General features: G+C 37.7%; 1 long non-coding RNA gene across 1 annotated transcript in view; it reads left to right on the forward strand.

Moving 5' to 3' along the window:
- Positions 1-12,322, forward strand: part of LOC118528659 (uncharacterized) — a 63,134-nt gene extending 50,812 nt beyond the window's left edge. The window contains exon 4 of the long non-coding RNA XR_004913767.2: positions 12,180-12,322. This is a non-coding gene — a long non-coding RNA (uncharacterized LOC118528659). The remainder of the gene's footprint in view (positions 1-12,179) is intronic.
- The last annotated feature ends 3,361 nt before the right edge of the window (positions 12,323-15,683 follow it).

Below are 15,683 nucleotides of genomic sequence, written 5' to 3' on the forward strand. Positions count from 1 at the left end.
GTTGCTTCATTTCTCCTTTTAATGATCCCTTGCTTAAATCACTTATTTATTCTATACTCAACTGTACAGACAGAGCCACACAGGGTGCTCTGAAACATTTCTCTGAGAGCTCAAAAACATGAGACCTATTCTGCCAATACAGTGTTTCAGATTTTACTCCTACTCTGCCAGATAGGCAAACTGCCAGGTGAAGGCAGTTACTGTAAAAAGATACCAGTTGTGTTCATGACAGCCTGCTATTCCTTGAGTTGATGTCCAGATACTAAATTATTGGCTAGTTATTGAGATATTGCACATACCCAAAGAAGGTTGTATGAAGGAAAGAGTATAAATTTTGTAGTCAGAGAAATCTGAAGCAAGAATCTGTTGCAATCTTTAATATGCTAAATGGCAGTAATGTGGAATTAATTCTTCCTTGACCTAAATGATAGAGTTGTTTTCAGGATTAGGTCTGAGAAGTTATTGAAATTTTCCAGCACAGTGCTTAAAAACATCAAATGGTGTTAGTAATAACTACTGGTGTTATTATTTGTATTAAATATCAAAGGATAATCTAGATACTTTTTTTTCCTTTGAATGTTTCTCCTCATAATATATATCCTGTCCTCTATCTTGGTGAACTGAAATGGACATCTGTCTTGTTTCCTTTCTCACCCTAGACTTAAAGTACAGTAGTGCAAGTCTGCACTCCAATCTCCATCATACTTTTTCTGGATTCAAATTATATCTGCTTGGTTTTCAGACTTTGACTCTACATTTGGGAAAAAGAAGGAAAGGAGAACTTCATATCTACTCCTATTGAACAGTTTTCATTTCAGCTGTATTTAGACCTTACATCCAAATCATGTTTTCTGTAGTTCCAAAATCTATCCTTCAATTTGGTTCTAGCTCTCAAACAAAATATGGAAATGATGTATGCCCCACTTCCCCCTTCTGAGTAAACAAGTGCCAGAGACTTTTTCTCCATAGTTGCTAGGACTTCCGCAAACCAAATAAACTGAAAAAGGCATAGGAACCACAAAGGAAATTGGCCTTGAAAGGCATCTATAAGTAGGAAAATTAAATAAAAGGAACACTAGGGATATATGTCAAAGTGAGAACTGTTTCAATGCACATGCATCTCCTCTGGGGTTGGCTCATCATCTACTCAATACTGGACTTTTTACAGGTTTATGTGGTGACTCTACAGTCAAGATTTGGAAGCTATAGGATCCTTACTGACATCTTATCTCATAGTACTCTACCTTTAGTGTAGTAGTCTTGAAGTAAGTTCCCTAGTATATGGTCAAACTTTTAACCAAAAAAGCTTCCGCAATAAATGGAAACTATAAGGAAAGAGAAGCTGAGAGGTCCTCATTTTATGTTTGAGTTTGGACTATTGCTAGAATAACTAAGATTCTAGGAATGATGTTAGATATCTAAAGATAAAATTAAAAAAATTATGAGTCCTGTTCTCATGGACTTTGTAAACTAGTAGGAATACTTGGACATTAAATACAAATATAAATATATAATGTAAATATAAATTTTTAAAAGTCATTAAATTTATTTAAAAAAGCAAGATGTTGAATAATTACAAAGACTATCCAAGTTAAGCTAGGAAGCTATTTATAGAATGCTTTTCATAGGAAATTTCATTTTTGGCAATTTCTGAAAGATCTTTCAGTTTAGTAGCTGTAAGAGTATGGGGCACATTTAAACAAATCTTTTTTTTTTTTTTGAGCAAGAAAGAAACCTTTGTTGTTTTATCATTATGTTATGTCAATCAACATACATTACATCATTAGTTTTTGATGTAGTGTTCCATGATTCATTCTTTGCGTATAATACCCAGTGCTCCATGCAGAACGTGCCCTCTTTAATATCCATCACCAGGCTAACCCATCCCCCACCCCTCTCCCCTCTAGAACCCTCAGTTTGTTTCTGAGTCCATAGTCTCTCATGGTTTGTCTCCCCCTCTGATTCCCCCCCTTCATTCTGCCCCTCCTCCTATCTTCTAATTTTTTTTTTTTTAACATAAAATGTATTATTTGTTTCAGAGGTACAGGTCTATGATCCAACAGTCTTACACAATTCACAGCACTCTTCATAGCACATACCCTCCCCAATGTCTATCACCCAGCCACCCCATCCCTCCCACCCCCCACCACTCCAACAACCCTCAGTTTGTTTCCTGAGATTAAGAATTCCTCATATCAGTGAGGTCATATGATATATGTCTTTCTCTGATTGACTTATATTGCTCAGCATAATACCCTCCAGTTCCAACCACATAGTTGCAAATAGCAAGATTTCATTCCTTTTGATGGCTGCATAATATTCCATTGTATATATATACCACATCTTCTTTATCCATTCATCTGTCCATGGACATCCTGCCTCTTTCCATAGTTTGGCTATTGTGGACATTGCTGCTAGAAACATCGGGGTGCACATACCCCTTCAGATCATTACATTTGTATCTTTGGGGTAAATACCCTGTAGTGCAATTGCTGGGTCATAGGGTAGCTCTATTTTCAACTTTTTGAGGAACCTCCATACTGTTTTCCAGAATGGCTGCACCAGCTTGCATTCCCACCAACAGTGTAGGAGGGTTCCCCTTTCCCCACATCCCCGCCAACATCTGTCGTTTCCTGACTTGTTAATTTTAGCCATTCTGACTGGTGTGAGGTGGTATCTCATTGAGGTTTTGATTTGGATTTCCCTGATGCCGAGCAATATTGAGCACTTTTTCATGTGTCTGTTAGCCATTTGGATGTCTTCTTTGGAAAAATGTCTGTTCATGTCTTCTGCCCATTCTTGATTGGATCATTTGTTCTTTGGGTGTTGAGTTTAATAAGTTTTTTATAGATTTTGAATACTAGCTCTTTATCTGATATGTCATTTGCAAATATCTTCTCCCATTCTGTCAGTTGTCTTTTGGTTTTATTGACTGTTTCTTTTGCTGTGCAAAAGCTTTTTATCTTGATGAAGTCCCAATAGTTCATTTTTGCCTTTGCTTCCCTTGCCTTTGGCGATGTTTCTAGGAAGAAGTTGCTGTGGCTGAGGGCAAAGAGGTTGCTGCCTGTGTTCTCCTTTAGGATTTTGATGGACTCCTGTCTAACATTGAGGTCTTTCAACCATTTTGAGTCTATTTTTGTGTGTGGTGTAAGGAAATGGTCCAGTTTCATTCTGCTCATGTGGCTGTCCAATTTTCCGAACACCATTTGTTGAAGAGACTGTCTTTTTTCCACTGGACATTCTTTCCTGCTTTGTCGAAGATTAGTTGACCATAGAGTTAAGGGTCCATTTCTGGGCTCTGTATTCTGTTCCATTGATCTATATGTCTGTTTTTGCGCCAGTACCATACTGTCTTGATGATGACAGCTTTGTAATAGAGCTTGAAGTCCGGAATTGTGATACCGCCAGCTTTGCTTTTCTTTTTCAACATTCCTCTGGCTATTTGGGGTCTTTTCTGGTTCCATTCAAATTTTAGGATTATTTGCTCCATTTCTTTGAAAAAAGTGGATGGTATTTTGATAGGGATTACATTAAATGTGTAGATTGCTCTAGGTAGCATTGACATCTTCACAATATTTGTTCTTCCAATCCATGCGCATGGAACGTTTTTCCATTTCTTTGTGTCTTCCTCAATTTCTTTCATGAGTATGTTATAGTTTTCTGAGTACAGATTCTTTGCCTCTTTGGTTAGAGTTATTCCTAGGTATCTTATGGTTTTGTGTGCAATTGTAAATGGGATCAACTCCTTAATCTGGCTTTCTTCTGTCTTGTTGTTGGTGTATAGGAATGCCACAGATTTCTGTGCATTGATTTTATATCCTGCCACTTTACTGAATTCCTGTATGAGTTCTAGCAGTTTTGGGGTGGAGTCTTTTGGGTTTTCAACAGAAAGTATCATATCATCTGCAAAGAGTGTGAGTTTGACTTCTTCTTTCTGATTTGGATTCCTTTTATTTCTTTTTTGTTGTCTGATTGCTGTGGCTAGGACTTCTAATACTATGTTGAATAGCAGTGGTGATAGTGGACATCCCTGCCGTGTTCCCGACCTTAGCGGGAAAGCTCTCAGTTTTTCCCCATTGAGAATGATATTCACTGTGGGTATTTCATAGATGGCTTTTATGATGTTGAGGTATGTCCCCTCTATCCCTATACTCTAAAGATTTTGATCAAGAAAGGATGCTGTACTTTGTCAAATGCTTTCTCTGCATCTATTGAGAGGATCATATGGTTCTTCTTAGATCTTTTATTAATGTATTGTATCACATTGATTGATTTGCCAATGTTGAACCAACCTTGCAGCCCAGGGATAAATCCCACTTGGTCGTGGTGAAAAATCCTTTTAATGTACTGTTGGATCCTATTGGCTAGTATTTTGGTGAGAATTTTTGCATCCATGTTCATCAAGGATATTGGTCTGTAATTCTCCTTTTTGATGGGGTCTTTGTCTGGTTTGGGGATCAAGGTAATGGTGGCCTCATAAAACGAGTTTGGAAATTTTCCTTCCATTTCTATTTTATGGACCAGTTTCAGAAGAATAGGTATTAATTCTTCTTTAAATGTTTGGTAGAATTCCCCTGGGAAGCCATCTGCCCCTGGGCTTTTGTTTTTTGGGAGATTTTTGATGACTGCTTCAATTTCCTTAGTGGTTATAGGTCTGTTCAGGTTTTCTATTTCTTCCTGGTTCAGTTTTGGGAGCTGATATGTCTCCAGGAATGCATCCATTTCTTCCAGATTATCTAATTTGCTGGCATATAGTTGATCATAATATGTTCTTATAATTGTTTGTATTTCTTTGGTGTTGGTTGTGATCTCTCCTCTTTCATTCATGATTTTATTTATTTGGGTGATTTCTCTTTTCTTTTTGATAAGTCTGGCCAGCGGTTTATCAATCTTGTTAATTCTTTCAAAGAACCAGCTCCTATTTCATCGATCTGTTCTACTGTTCTTTTGGTTTCTATTTCATTGATTTCTGCTCTGATCTTTATTATTTCTCTTCTCCTGCTGGGTTTAGGCTTTATTTGCTGTTCTTTCTCCAGCTCCTTTAGGTGTAGGGTTAGGTTGTGTATTTGAGACCTTTCTTGTTTCTTGAGAAAGGCTTGTATTGCTATATACTTTCCTCTTAGGACTGCCTTTGCTGCATCCCAAAGATTTTGAACATTGTGTTTTCATTTTCATTGGTTTTCATGATTTTTTTTTAATTCTTTTTTTAATTTCCTGGTTGATCCATTCATTCTTTAGTAGGATGCTCTTTAGCCTCCATGTATTTGAGTTCTTTCCGACTTTCCTCTTGTGATTGAGTTCTAGTTTCAAAGCATTGTGGTCCGAAAATATGCAGGGAATGATCCCAATTTTTTGGTACCAGTTGAGACTTGATTTGTGACCTAGGATGTGATCTATTCTAGAGAATGTTCCATGGGCACTAGAGAAGAATGTGTATTCTGTTGCTTTGGGATGGAATGTTCTGAATATATCTGTGAAGTCTTAATGGTCTAATGTGTCATTTAAAGTCTTTATTTCCTTGTTGATCTTTTGCTTGGACGATCTGTCCATTTCAGTGAGGGGGGTGTTAAAGTCCCCCACTATTATTGTACTGTTGTCGATGTGTTTCTTTGCTTTTGTTATTAATTGCCTTATATAATTGGCTGCTCCTGTGTTAGGGGTATAGATATTTACAATTGTTAGACCTTCTTGTTGGATAGACCCTTTAAGTAGGATACAGTGTCCTTCCTCATCTCTTATTATAGTCTTTGGTTTAAAATCTAATTTGTCTGGGGCGCCTGGGTGGCTCAGTTGGTTAAGCAACTGCCTTCAGCTCAGGTCATGATCCTGGAGTCCCGGGATCGAGTCCCACATCGGGCTCCCTGCTCGGCAGGGAGTCTGCTTCTCCCTCTGACCCTCTCATGCTCTCTCTGTCTCATTCTCTCTCTCAAATAAATAAATAAAATGTTTAAAAAAAAAAAAATCTAATTTGTCTGGTATAAGGATTGCCACCCCAGCTTTCTTTTGGTGTCCATTAGCATGGTAAATGGTTTTCCACCCCCTCACTTTCAATCTGGGGGTGTCTTTGGGTCTAAAATGAGTCTCTTACACACAGCATATTGATGGGTCTTGTTTTTTTAATCCAATCTGATAGCCTGTGTCTTTTGATTGAGGCATTTAGCCAACTTACATTCAGTGTAACTGTTGAAGGGTATGAATTTAGTGCCATTGTATTGCCTGTAAGGTGACTCTTACTGTGTTGTCTGTGTTCCTTTCTAGTCTATGTTACTTATAGGCTCTCTCTTTGCTTAGAGGAGCCCTTTCAATATTTCTTGTAGGGTTGGTTTTGTGTTTGCAAATTCCTTCAGTTTTTGTTTGTCCTGGAAGTTTTTTTTTTTTTTTTTTTTTTTTTTTTAAGATTTCATTTATTTATGTATTTGAGAGAGAGAGAGCACAAGCAGAGTGAGCTGCCGGCAGAGGGAGAAGCAGGCTCCCCACTGAGCAGGGAGCCCCATGTGGGACTCGATCCCAGGACCCTGGGATCATGACCCGAGCTGAAGGCAGACACTTAACCATCTGAGCCACCCAGGCGCCCCATGTCCTGGAAGCTTTTTATCTCTCCTTCTATTTTCAATGACAGCCTAGGTGGATATAGTATTCTTGGCTGCATATTTTTCTCATTTAGTGCTCTGAATATATCATACCAGTCCTTTCTGGCCTGCTAGGTCTCTGTGGATAGGTCTGTTGCCAATCTAATGTTTCTACCATTGTAGGTTACAGATCTCTTATCCCAAGCTGCTTTCAAGATTTTCTCTTTGTCTCTGAGACTCGTAAGTTTTACTATTAGATGTCAGGGTGTTGACCTATTTTTATTGATTTTGAGGGGGGTTCTCTGTGCCTCCTGGATTTTGATGCCTATTTCCTTCCCCAAATTAGGGAAGTTCTCTGCTATAATTTGCTCCATTATACCTTCTGCCCCTCTCTCTCTTTCTTCTTCTTCTGGGATCCCAATTATTCTAATGTTGTTTTGTCTTATGGTATCACTTATCTCTCCAATTCTGCCCTCATGATCCAGTAGTTGTTTATCTCTCTTTTTCTCAGCTTTATTTTCCATCATTTGGTCTTCTATATCACTAATTCACTCTTCTGCCTCATTTATCCTAGCAGTTAGAGCCTCCATTTTTGATTACACCTCATTAATAGCATTTTTGATTTCGACTTGGTTAGATTTTAGTTCTTTTATTTCTCCAGAAAGGGTTTCTCTAATAACTTCCAGCTTTTTTCAAGCCCAGCTAGTATCTTTAGAATTGTCATTCTGAACTCTAGTTCTGACATCTTACTAATGTCCATATTGATTAGGTCCCTGGCAGTTGGTACTGCCTCTTGTTCTTTTTTTTTTGAGGTGATTTTTTCCATCTTGTCATTTTGTTCAGAGGAGAATAGATGAATGAGAGAACAAAATGCTATCAGGGTAACAATGTCCCCAGAAAATATACACTAAACAAATCAGAAAAGACCTGAAACTGGGGGAAAAGAAAGGAAAAGAAAGAAAAAAGAAAAAAAAAGAAAAGAAAAAGGAAAAGGAAAAGATAAAAACAAAGAAAAATAAAACAGACAGACAAAAAAAACAGAATATGATCAAATATGATCAGGCTGGTGCATAGATCAGTGCCACATACTAGATTTTGGGCATATTTTGGTCTGTTAGAAGAATGTGCCTCTCAAAATTTAAAGAAAGAAAACTTATTTATGTACAAAAATAAGGGTTAATATAATGAAGTGATGGAATATGACTGTAAAGATGAAAATTATAAAAGATTTTATAAAAGGAATTGATAAGATGTTGGTTGAAAAAAGTAAGGAGAGGATTTTAAAAAAAGAGAGAATGTGATCAGGCAGGAGATTAGAACAAAGCCATACACTAGAGATTTAGGGTATATTTTGATCTGTTAGAAGAAACTGTATCCCAAAATTTTAAAGAGAGAAGAACTTATATATATATACCAAAAATAAGGTTAACTACTATGAAGGGATAGAATATGACTCTAAAAATGAAAAATAAAAAAAGATTTTTTTTTAAAAGGGATTGATAAGATGTTGGTTGAAGAAGGGAAAAAGAAAAATTCCAAAAAAAAAAAGTTAAAAAATAATTAACTTTGAAAGACTAAAGAATCATGGGGAAAAAGCCATGAATGCTATGTGCATTATTCCCCTAGCTCTGGAGTTTTGTCATTCTCATTGATCAGTAAACTTGTTCTTGGCCGGCTGTTCTCGCTGATCTTCTGGGGGGGGCCTGTTGCCGTGGTTCCCAAATGTCTTTGCCGGAGGCGGAATTGCCCGCCCTTGCTGGTCTGGGCTAGGGAATCTGCTTGGGTTTGCTCTCGGGAGCTTTTCTTCCCTGCAAGCTTTCCGTACAGCTTTGGAGGATGAGAGTGAAAATGGCGGCCTCCCAACCTCTGCCCCGGAGGAGCCAAGAACTCAGGGCTCCACTCCTCAGTGAGCCCCCAGAGAAAAGCAGTCAATCACTCCCATCTCCTGGTCTCCGGCCGCACTCCATGCTCACCCGGCCTGTGACCTCACATTTCTATCTCAGTCACCCGACCCCGTGTGGAGTCTCCAAACCCAGCAGATCCCTGCGGTGCACTCCTGCACCGCTCCTCCCGGGGGAGGAAGGTGAGTCTCCCTGGATCTGCCGCTTGTTGGGTCCCTGCTGGAGGAGCAGTGGCCCGACTGTGCCACGGATCACAGTTTATGGCAACCCCGAGCTGAGAGCCCGCGCCTCGGCTCCGTCTCTGCAGCCGGCTTCCCTGCTCCCATACCTGGGAGCTCTGCCACACTCAGCTACCCCCGGTCTTTCTGGTCTTTCTGTGACCCCGAGGGTCCTGAGACCACACTGTCCCACGAGGGTTCAACCCCCCTGCTTAGCCACTGGAACGACTTCCCTCAGCGGAGCCGACTTCTAAAAGTTCTGATTTTGTGCTCTGCGTCTCTATCACTTGTCAGAAGCGGCTGACGGAGGCCCCTTTCCCCGCAGTCTATCCTCCAGAATATCACCTCGGATTCACTTCTCCGCACGTCCTACCTTCCAGAAAGTGGTTGCTTTTCTGTTCAGAGAGTTGTTGCTATTATTATTATTATTTTTTTAAAGATTTCATTTACTTGACACAGAGAGACATAGCGAGAGAGGGAACGCAAACAGGGGGAGTGGGAGAGGGAGAAGCAGGCTTCCCACGGAGCAGGGAGCCCAATGCGGGGCTCGATCCCAGGACCCTGGGATCGTGACCTCAGCCGAAGGCAGACGCTTAACGACTGAGCCACCCAGGTGCCCCGCTATTATTTTTTTTGATCTCCTGTTGAGTTCGTAGGTGTCCGGAATGGTTTGATCCCTATCCAGATGAATTCCTGGGACCAGACGAAATCCAGGTCTCCTACTCCTCTACCAGCTTGCTCCTCCCCCACATTTAAACAAATCTTGATAATCTTTATGATGAATGTTTTTTTTTACTATGAAAAATCATGTTGTAGAATAATGCTTAATACTTTTTCTCAGCTTTGTTGACGTATAGTTTAAATTAAGAAATACATCAGTTTAAAGAGTAAATCTTGATGAAATTTGGTAATTGTATACAGTATACAGATATATAAATATCACCATAATACAATGTAGAACAATATCATCCTTCTTAAAAACATTCCTCATACCTATTTTCAGGTGATACCATCTCTTAACAACTGGGTCCAGACAATACTGATCTTTCTATAGAAATTTCATTTCCTAGCCTTTCATATAAAGGTAATTAAAAATAACATAGTCTTTCATGTCTGCTTTCTTTAACTTAGCATAGGTTTTGAGATTCTTACATGTTATGTTTTTTATTGTATTTCATTTTATTGCTGATTAGTATTTCATGGTTGGAGAAAATCATATCTATTTACAGCATCTGCTGATATCTGTGAGATATTATTGTATCCATTCACAACACTTGTTAATATCATGTCAGATTTCTTCTAGAAAACCTTTCAGTATTGGGAAGCCATCAAGTTCATACTTACTATGCTATCTCAAATAGAAATTGTAAAGAACTGTACAAGGTCTAGATTTTATCTTTTCTGCAAACTAAATTATTAGGCTGCTATAGTTCAGGAATGATAGAAGATGCAAGACTCATGGGTCAGAAACAGGGGATATAGCATTTTATTGACAATGATAAGAGTAGCCAGAATTTCAGCATATGTGTCAACTCCCCAAACTCCAATTCCCACAAAGCAAAGTGAAGAGGTATGGGTGATACCAGTGCATGTGGCGGGGTATGTTACAGGAAAAGAATACCAAGCATAGGGAACCTAAATCTTATAAGTGCTAAATCTCACTGACCTTGCTTCAGTGAGAGACATTATCTTTATTAGACAGTGCAGTGAGAAAACTTTCCCACTGATTCACAGAAAGATACAATCTTTATCTTCTAAGGCTATTTGTTCTTGTTTTTTTTTTTTTAAGATTTTACTTTTTATTTATTTTAGAGAGAGTGCAAGTGAGGGGAGGGCCGGGGGAGAGGGTAAAGAATCTCCAGCAGACTCGGCACTGAGCACGGAGCCTGACTGTGGGCTTGATCTCACAAACCTGAGATCATGACCTGATCCGAAACCAATAGTTGGGTGTTCAACCAACTGATCCACCCAGGTGTTCCTCTTCTGAGGCTATTTGTAAGAAAAGGGCAATTAATATGTCTCATGGGAAGATATCCAGAAATATGAGATACCTTGGAGAATTGTCTCTCAATAGTGTTCACCACTAGTTTCTACATCTTTTTTTGGCTTCTAGTGAAATTTTCTGTGAGTACACGACTTGGTTAACCTCTTTGGTGAATCTAATCAACCGAAGATGGGATCAAATTTGTTCATTTTGTCTCATACAGTATTTAATTAATATAAATATCAATAAGACTTCAAGAAACAGAATAAGACCAATTTGTATAATTGAACCCAATTACACCACCAAGATCCCAGACCCAACCAGTTTAATAAATCTCATAAACCATTGGTGTACCTTAGAAATCCAGGCATCTTTCTCTATAATTTTGGTTGGCTTTCTCTATAATTTTGGTTGGCTTTTTCACTTGGGCTAAGACATTAATTAACACAGGGGGAAGCAAGATATATTAGACATTATACAGACTTTATCTTGGCTTTTAAGGACATTTAGGGTGATTCCATTATTCATAACAACCCTGGCTGGTGAATTGAGACTCACATGAATCACTTACAGACTGAAGTGGTATCATTGATCAGTTAAAGTCAGGAGAAATTTTACACCAGTTTTTTTAAGTGTATGGCTCTCAACATAGGGATCACTATCCATATAATGTTATCCCTCTGGAAAACTCACCAATTAACTAAGAGTAGCCTCAATTTGGAGACAGTTCTATAGTTATCAAGGTACTACACATAGCATCTTGTTCATCTACTGGTGATATCTCATTAAACTCTTTAGGATATTTTATGACAGCTCCTAAAATGTAAGTCATAATATTTCTGCGAGAGAGGTCCATTGAAGCTTTGCTTTCACATAAGAAATATGATACCTTGGGAGTTGTTAATGATCCTGGAAATAAAATGTTTTTACAATTGGTGGGGACCCCAATAAGATCTATGTCAATTGGGGGCATAGGTTGACAGCATTTCCATCTTGCCTCCTGACTAATTAGTAGATCTTAGGCTCACCAGATAGTTAAAATAATTGAGCAGTTTTTATTTTTGGAAGGAGTTGTTTGGGGGATAATGGTAAACCTTGAGAGTCAGTTAAATTTGAGGTATTGTCAATACCTTTGGAGAGCTCACCAGGGACTTTTTCTTCTTGAAAATGGCTCTAGGTATGATAGTGGAAGAGATCATTAATGTTCATTTCTTCTTGTATCTTCTGGTGTCTTAAGTTTATCCCCCACCTACTGCTTGGGTTATCTCCTCCCAGTGCCATAAATCCCAGAGTGTCCCATTTCAATAACTATAACTCCGCCATTTTTGCATTTTTCTCTACTTGCACCCAGCCTTACTGGTAGAAAAAAGAGACAGGTGCAAGAGGAACAAGGATATTATTGTAAAATTATGGAGAACTATATATCCCCTACTTTAGCCCACCTAAGTTAGTGCATGTGTAATATTCAGGGTATACTCAACCAAGTGGTCATTTTTTTATTATCCAGGGACACATCAACCCAAAAGAATAATCCAAGCAGCTGAATGAAATTGTTTGAATCCCCTATACCCCTGTTAAAGAAGATAGCTGTTCAGAAATGGAAAGGAAAAAAAATGCCACGGAGTATCCAGGGAAGAATCCAGAATTTTCTAAAAAAGGTTTGTATAACTCTTTACAACTTTGATCCTGATCATTCTTCAGAAAGTGGATAATTCTTTTCTGGGGACAACTATATCCAGTGACTAAATTCCCTTGCTGAGGAGTCTGGACCAGGAGGAGGTATGTCAGTAATGTTTTGAGTCAATTTTTGAGCTGTTCCAATGATAACAATATTAGATGACTGGATGGTAGATAGCATGGAAAATACATTGAACACACTGATTATGAGTTCATTTTTGAGTGATTTTTACAATAAACATTATACCATCGTCAGACTACGAATTGTCTGGAAAGCCAAACATATAACACACATTAGCTTTAAGGGCTATGAAAGTGGGGCCAGTCAGTTGTTTGTGCTAGAACAGCAACAACATAATTGGAAATGTGTTGACAACAGTGAGGAACCACCAAATGTCTGAGATAGTCAAACTGCTGGGAGCAGCCAGAGAGAGGACAAGGAGGGCATGTAATATGGTCTCCTTCACCTAGACAAATGAGTCAATTTGACAAGAATAACAAATTTGGCATGCAGTGGTAACCTCTGCATCATAAATAGAATCTATACATTGTGCCTAGTATTTTGATTGGTGGATGTGTTGTTTTATCTGGTATGGTAATTGATCTAGGCAGCAGTGGTGGCAATCTAGTTCTCTCATCAGAGAATTGCCCTTATTCTGGGCATCTATATTAGTGACCCAAACAGTTCAATCAACAGCCATAATTTGTTTCCACAGTCCACAACCCAGGTAGATTTATCTTTAATCTGCCAGTCTGTAGATTTCCAAGTAGCAGTCCAAATAGCTAGATCATTGGCAACAGTCCAAGTGTCAATAAAAATATAACAAGGTTTATCAAGGGGAATATTGGTCAGAGCTATGAGAGCAGCTTTGATTTCTGCCTACATACTTTAACAGTTGTTTGTACTTTCATTTCTGGATTGCTGCTTCTTAAGCTGATCAGCCACAGTGACCCAATAGACACCACTAGTTTCCAGATTAGCTGAATCATCAGTAAACCAACAAGGCCCCGCTATTTAGGGAAACCTCTGTGAATCAAAGGCCCCAGTGAGTAATCAGTATTGTTTCAAACAACAGAGTGGGAATAAATTTCTTTCAGAAATATCAATTCAATGTTTTCATCTAAAACCTAGGTATTATAGGATACATGTCAGCTCTTAAATATACTATCTCCATTTGATAAGTGAGACTTTGCAGGGGGAGACTTCCAATCTTGTTATAGTCACCAAGTCTGAGTTGACTCACCCAAAATGGGAACATCAGATGGGTGAATTACATGGTTTCCATGAATGAGACATTAAATTTCAGTAAGAGTCCAATAGTAATCTGCTCTTCAAATGTGTTTTTCCTGAGAGCTGTGTCAGAGAGGTGATGAGTACAACATCCCAAGGGACTCCTTTTTCCAGAACCCCCAAATATCAAAGCATCAATCACAGAGACATTTAACTCAAAGGAATCTTAAAGTTGTGTGGACCCAAAAGTACTACTACATCTCTACATGTACCTCTTTCCAATCTATAGACTCTCCCCTCCCCAGCACTTCATAGAACAGAGATACATGACAAATATATTTCAACTACACATTCAGGTGTAAAACCAACAACAGCAAATCAGTTTGCCCAAAAGGAGTTACCCACTAGGTCATATTAATGCCCCTTTCCCAATGTAAGCTTTGCCCAAACTTAGTCAGTTTATGGTCATTAGAAAAGAAAAAGACCCTCAGTATGTTAGTAATAATGGTATTTTGGAATCTGAAATAATTGACATTTGCTTATAGTTGAGTTTAAAAAATTATATTAGAGAATTACTTTTTTAAAATAAAAAGTTTCACATAAAATATATGAATAGGCTAAACATAAGCAAATTTTAAATAGAGAAAGAATTCTATAATGATAGTATGTTTTATAAATTGCTATTTATAAAGATAGCAGTTTTTTTGAACTCTAAGGAGGCACTGAAATATTAAAAGAAGCCATGTAATGCATTTTATAAAGGTGGCTATAATATAGCATAGAAATAACTTGGTGGAATTCAGTTGTTTCTTCTGGTCCTAATCTTCTCACCATATTAGTTTTCTTTGTTATCCTCATGTTAAAAATAGTGGCTAATATATTCTAGCGACCAAAGGAGAACTTTGATATTAAAGTCAATATTGTCAGGAGAAATAGAAGAAAAGGTAGAAACAATTATTCTCTAGAATTTGAGAAAGAATAGTCATAGATTTAATAGTTGTAGAGATAATTTATCATAAAAATTTCCTATTCTTTGAATATTCACTTTATATGCTCATAAGACAGTTTCACATGTTACTCAATTATCTGTTTTTTTTAATTCTCATTATTTTCTCTAGAATGAGGTGTAAAAATAAACCTTAAGTTCTCATATTTAATATTTAAGGCTCTAAATGGAGGGTTTTAAAGCCAAACATTAAATAGTTATTAATAATTCCTGACAAATATGAAATTATTTTTCATTCAAATAAATGGTTTGTTTATTTAAGTATTAATTTAATAAATATTTAATAAATAAGACCTAACTTTACAATGTAGTATTGTTTTGCCTCTCCCCCCCCCCCCCATAAAAAATAATCTAGAAGACTTAGTTTAGTGCTTAGTGGTTTGGTTAAAAATTTCATTTAGGAATTTGAGTACATAGTTAAATTTAGCCAGGAGTGCACTGCATAAATTAGTATAAGGAGCCTGCATTAATATGCAAATTCTGTTCAGAACAAGGCACTATTTCTCTGTTCCTATTATTTCTTATGAGGAAAACAAAAAAAAACAAAAAACCTCCAAACCTAATGTCTTAAAACAATTTTATCCTTACTTTGCATGATCCTGGGGATGACAGATTTAGCTGAGGATTCTTGCCTCACATTCTTCATGTGATTGTGTCGGATGGTATTGAGGATTCAGTCATTAATGACCCAGCCAGGATAGATTTCCAAGTAGTCTCACAGTCACAAATATGGCTGACAGTTGCTACTGGATATTGACTAGGAGTTAAGCTGTAGTTTCCAAAAAGAGCACCTACATTTGGTTTCTTCATGAGGCTTGGATTTCTATAGCATGGCAACTAAGTTTTGAGAGGGAATATTCCAAGAAGGAATACCCTGAAAAAGAGCATTCTGAGGGGCTTGAGTAGAAACTATAACATTTCTTAGGATCTATTATCAGAAGTTCCAGGATATCACTTCTGTACAGTAATAGGTAAAGAATAAGGATAGCCAAAATTTAATGGAAATTAACCTCCACTTCTTTTTTTTTTTTTTAGATTTTATTTATTTATTTATTTGAGAGAGAGCAAGAGTGAGAGAGAGAGCATGAGTGGGTGAA

Source organism: Halichoerus grypus, chromosome 3, assembly GCF_964656455.1.
Source record: "Halichoerus grypus chromosome 3, mHalGry1.hap1.1, whole genome shotgun sequence".
Lineage (NCBI taxonomy): Eukaryota > Metazoa > Chordata > Mammalia > Carnivora > Phocidae > Halichoerus > Halichoerus grypus.